This window comes from Paramisgurnus dabryanus, chromosome 1 (assembly GCF_030506205.2).
Source record: "Paramisgurnus dabryanus chromosome 1, PD_genome_1.1, whole genome shotgun sequence".
NCBI classification, from domain to species: Eukaryota; Metazoa; Chordata; class Actinopteri; order Cypriniformes; family Cobitidae; genus Paramisgurnus; species Paramisgurnus dabryanus.
The window spans coordinates 24,431,282-24,437,281 of record NC_133337.1 but is presented as its reverse complement, the minus strand read 5'-3'; positions in this window follow the sequence as shown (position 1 = coordinate 24,437,281).

Sequence of the window (6,000 nt, the reverse complement as noted above, 5' to 3'; positions counted from 1 at the left end):
TCACCAGAGACTTCGCTGCTGTGTGTCACTCATTTTTTTCAATGAGGCCATGAGACGGCGTTCCTTATTCAGGTTGTCCTAGAATAAACAAATTGGTAACCATCCTCTCAGTAACTGATGAAAGACTAGACATGAACTCCACTGCTTCAATCATTGGAAGTCGCTCCGAAAGTCATGTGCATAAAGTTGAGCTGTTCTAGATTTGGTCAAGTAGACAGACACGTCCACTTCCTTTTGCTAATGTTCACAGTCCCTTGTGTTGCCGAAAGTCACCAAGCTTTTATTTAAATGAACGAGATCGTGTCAATCTGTCAGCGCAAGAAACTGACGGTGTGCACGCAGCATAAGACACATTTTTTTTCAAGTAATTATTCAAATGCCTTAGATTATGCAAGATTAATTTGATTAATTGAAATATAAAATGAAGTAAAACTAAAAAATTTAAATGAAGTAAAAATTCTATTAATATCATTTTTAGAGAGATTTGATTTAATACCAGTCTTTAATATCGTCAGATATGCTACCTGTTATATTTAAAAGGAAGGGTCTGAACAGGGTGTCTGGCCCTTTTCACTTTCATTTTTTGATGAGAAAACATTTCCATCTGGCTGAACTTTCCATGTCAATGTTGTGTCATTCCCTATCCCACGATCCTTCAGTTTCTGCTTTATCTGAAGAACAGAATCAATCATGAGTACTGGTCACACAAACAAACTTATTTTACCTAAACTAAAAACAAAACTGACACTTTACACCAATAGGATAAAAATAGAACATACAAAAACTTTAAGAAAAGCTAAACTATAACTAGATATTTAAAAAAAAGAGTTGGATAAGATGGTAAACATTAAAAATCACCAGTCAAGTATTTATTGATTTATTTAACTACATTTGTTAATCATTTAAACCAGTTGTCGGCGATATATGGTGCGATATATTGTCACAGTTGATATTTGGGGGGGGGAATGTGCCTATACAATTTTTCATGTCAGTATTTCTACTCAGCTGCATTGGTGTTTTGTTCCTTAAGAAAACAAACTTAAAACGTAAAAATCCAAGCACTCGTCTTTATAATCCCCATAATCCCCTGCAAACAAGGGTCGTTTATTGCTGGATTTACATAATTCATTCAGACAGATGGGTCTACACCAACTGTTTGTGATCAAACTGCACTTTCTTTTATGTGAATGTCTGTTAGCTCATTTGCATTTAAAGGTACACACATGAAAACCATGTGTTTTTGATCTCACCCAATTAAGGGCATTTTTGTCATGCTATAATAAATGATCGTCTCAGTTACGTATGTAACCATCGTTCCCTGAAGGAAGGGAACGGAGACGTCACGTCGTGACCGACGAATTGGGAACCGCTCCGCGGGTGACCTATCTACTTCGAGAAACTATAAAAACACCAATGAACTTGACATGCAGGTATTTGCATAATGCCGGCGCCGCCCCGCCAGGTGCATATATAAGCCGCAGGTGCACAATACCAAATTAGCTATATTATTGCTGAGAAGCCGAGCAACAGTGCCCGGCCTGAAAACTGCAATGGAACAGCAAACTGTGGCGACGGGACGTGACGTCTCCGTTCCCTTCCTTCAGGGAACGAGGGTTACATACGTAACCGAGACGTTCCCTTTCAGTCGGTCACTACGACGTCACGTCGTGACCGACGAATTGGGAATCCCTACCAAAACGCCACTGCAGCTGAACCCTTCCAGTGTCTGTAAAAGCCCTCCGCCCTCCACATAAGGGGCGGAACCTAAGGCGAAATGCAAAAGGCCGGTCACTACTTGTTCCTTAACCCACGATAGTGAAGCAGCGAACTGGGGAAGCGTCTAAACTGAGCGGAGCTAGAACACTGCGGAAGCCATCCCCTAAAAAGGTTGAATGGATGACATTAAAGTATGAAACAACCGATAGGTTGCTCATAAGAAGTCTCTGAACAAAACATAGTATGCAGAGAGATACAGAGCAGGCTCTGCTAAGGAAAACGTGGAGGATTAGAACCCCACGGAGTATACAGACAAATGAACCCCACGTAGGGTACAAATGTGAACGCCTAGCCTACACAGGTTTACAGAGAATACATCAGTGATAGGTTGACAGCGGATGCTCTGCAACACCAGCTATCAGGGCGGTGGAGGAGAGGCAAAAACAGTTTTTGTGACGTTTTTGTGGCGATGGCCTTCCATATTGGTGCAAATGTGCAGCACCAAAATAGAGGCTCCAAGCCGACACACGAGCCGACCCTCGGCATTCTTAACTAGTTAGTAGAAAGAACCCGAGTGGAAACCGGTTCGACACGAACACTATAGAATCTTGTGAACGTATTAGGTGTCGCCCAGCCTGCAGCTCTACAAATATCTGTTAACGAGGAACCGCGAGCCAGTGCCCAAGATGATGCCACACTGTGTGTAGAGTGGGCACATAAATTAAATGGACAAGGCACGTCCTGCTTCTGATATGCAAGGGCTATAGTATCCACAATCCAATGTGACATCCTCTGCTTGGTGACAGCTTTTTCTTTCTGCTGACCACCATAACAAACAAAGAGCTGATCTGAGGTCCTAAAGCTTTGCGTCCTGTCTATATACACACGTAGTGCACGAACAGGGCAAAACAAAGCCATGGCTGGGTCTGCCTCCTCCAAAGGCAGCGCTTGCAGGTTCACCACCTGATCTCTGAAAGGGGTGGTGGGAACTTTGGGCACGAAGCCGGGCCGGGGTCTCAGTGTTACGCTGGATGCAGCTGGCCCAAACTGAAGGCATGAATCATCGACCGAAAATGCATGAATATCTCCTATCCTTTTAACAGAAGCCAAAGCAAGGAGAGTTAAAGTCTTCATAGTAAGACATTTTTCTGCTCACAAGCCCGTGAGGGGAGAGTAGGCTGGTCCCGCCAGGAGGAAGCGACACCGGCCGGACACAACTGCATCGCGACCGGCCGCTCCACTGACGGGATACCAGTATACACCCTGGCATCCCACCCTCGAGAGAGGTGAGGGGTGAAGGCTGAAACGGCCGGTTTTGGGCGGAAAACGGGGTTTTCCACGACCGCGTCAGCCCTTCATGCACCTCGGGGAAGAAGGGCACCGGGGGCGAGGACTGAGAAGCCCTAGCACCCCCGAAGTACCAATCGTCGAGGCGGGACGGTTCAGGTGGGGGAGGTTCAGTCCACTCCAAGCCGACCGCCGCCGCCGCCCGAGCGAGCATGGCTGCCATCTCGGGGTCGAACGCAGGACCCGCAACCCGACCCGAAGGCGGGAACGGATCTGGATCGACGTCCGAGGCTGACAACCCCCCCCTCCGACGTTACGGTGGACATCGCGTCCGGTGGAGGCTCGACAGAGCGCGAGGACACCGTAGAACACGGGCCGAACCAGCAGACCGACCCAGCACCGTTATACAGAGGTCATCCTTCGCAAGTTTGGTAGCTGCGCCCTTAGCAGCACCAGACTTGGAAGGCGGGCACCGTTCCCGGAGAAACGACACCCGTCTCCGCAAATCCGCCATAGTCATGCCCTCGCAGATGGAGCATGAACTATCACGCAACGCTGCCTCTGCATGCTGGAGCCTCAGACACGAAACACAACGCTCGTGGCCATGCCGGGGAGCGATGAACACACCGCATCCAGAAACGGAGCACGGGCGGAATGCCATCTTTAAAAAGACACACCCAACCGTGACACGAATGAGTGGCTGTCTATAAAAAGACACAAAGCTCAAACCTGCTGCTCTTTTAGAGAAATCACTCTTTGTGCAAGCTGGTGAAACACACAGGGAGAAGCAACGCACTCACTCAAACTCAAATCCTAATTGAAAGAGATAGAGAGAGAGAGAGAGAGAGAGAGAAAGGGTGGAGAAAACACTGCGAGCCTCCGCTGAGGTGTCTTTGCCCAACCAACTTCGGCAAGCTGAGATCTTTTTCTCTGGATCTACGAAGATCAGTAAACAGCTTCTCGAGAGCAGATGTCTGCCGGCTTCGAAGCAATAAAAGCTAATTTGGTATTGTGCACCTGCAGCTTATATACGCACCTGGCGGGGCGGCGCCGGCATTATGCAAATACCTGCATGCCAAGTTCATTGGCGTTTTTATAGTTTCTCGAAGTAGATAGGTCACCCGCGGAGCGGTTCCCAATTCGTCGGTCACGACGTGACGTCGTAGTGACAGACTGAAAGGGAACTGTGTGACTTCACAAACACATTCTGGGCTCACCCGAGACTTATATTACATCTTGTAAAATTGGTATAATAGATCCTCTTACCAACTGTAAGATGTTCTCCTTCACCACAGGGTCATTCGGATTCTCACTCGATTTCAACTCCACTCTCATGATCTTATTCTTTGAATCTGTTAGAATATTACATGAAGAGAGCAACAAAAACGTACATCTGTAAATAATTACATTTTAATGTTTACTGCCAGTTGTTATTTAAGATTTCAAAAATAAAGTTGTTTATACTTATACTACACTATTATAAAAAACTTATTTCCAAATTTGTTTAAACTGTCTTTATATACCAATACATAAGTACAATGTAAGTACTCTGAAAAAGAGAGTATAAAACTTGTCTGTAGACCTCTCACGACGGTTTTAAACACAGCTAATTATTAGGGGCCAAGCACCGAAGGTGCTGAGGCACCTATTGGAATTGTCATGAACCGTACGTAGGAAAATGATGAAATTTGGCACAGTTGTAGTGGTGGTCATAAATAGTCATGTGACCAAAAATGGGGTCTCTAGCACTAACTCTATAGCGCCACCAACAGCTCAAAAATTCAATGTTCAAATGGTTATAACGGCTTGATCTATGAAAATTCTACTTAGTACACGTGATTGCTCTCCTCATGCTTGTTGTTTTTAATACCTTACAGTAAAACGCCACCCATTACAGTAGTGGCCCTTTTGAAATGTACTGTATTCCGTTTATTCGCTACTCCTCCTTCAAATTTGGTTCAATTGTTATGAAATTTGGCACAGGTGACCTTTGGAGTGAGCCGCACAGAAATGACTGAACAGAATTTTGATATTTATCTTTGTTCAAAAGTAATAAATGCGCAAACTTAACGAGGTTGACTCAAAAATGGTTCTGAAGCTGTAGCTCGGTCATTCTTTGATCAATTGAAATGAAATTTGGTACACTTCATGTGGACCATGAACTTGGGGTTCATGCCAAATTTGGTGACAGCGCCAACTATGGGTCATGAGAAAAGGCTATTTTTGCCCATAACTTCTGAACTTTTTGTCAGAAAATTATGATCTTGATGTCTATGGATTGCTTACCTCATGTCGCATCTGTCGATGTGTATTATGCCGGGTTTGACCGAACCGCCTGTCCGCCATTTTGAAATTTCACATAATTTGTTATATTTTTTGAACTATTGGACATATCCGCGCAAAAATTAGTAAGGAGCTTCGACATGATGTTCTGAAGGTACCTGGGAAGTCAGAGTACAGTGCCACCTAGGGGTTATAAACTATAACAGTTCTTATGGAACTGCTTATAACTTCTGAATACTTTGTCTGATATTAATTTCTTTGTGAAATTGTATTCACTGGTTTATGCCGATTGCAACGATACCTCGTTTGTCATTTTCCAACATTCTGTTCATGTGTTATTGTAAAGCATATGGTAGATGAATTTTTCGCTACTCCTTTTACAAATTTTGTTTATTTTATGCCAGGTGCTGCTCGTATAATGTTTGGAGCAATCTGCACAGAAATGACCGAACAGATTTTTGATATTCTGTTCTCTTTCTTAGAAATACCACTCCAAAGTTGACCGTGCCTGTGACATTGTCTATTTGTCATAGTAAATTAATGTGACTGTATATTACATTGTATAGCATTACTATACAGAATGATCTTCTTGTCTTCAATCTCACTTGAGCTTTTTGATTCTCATATAGATTGTATTTCTTTTAGTTCTGCTCTGCACTGTCAGTTCTGGAGTTAACCACATGCCACGAGATTCTGAGGTCATGGGTTCGAATC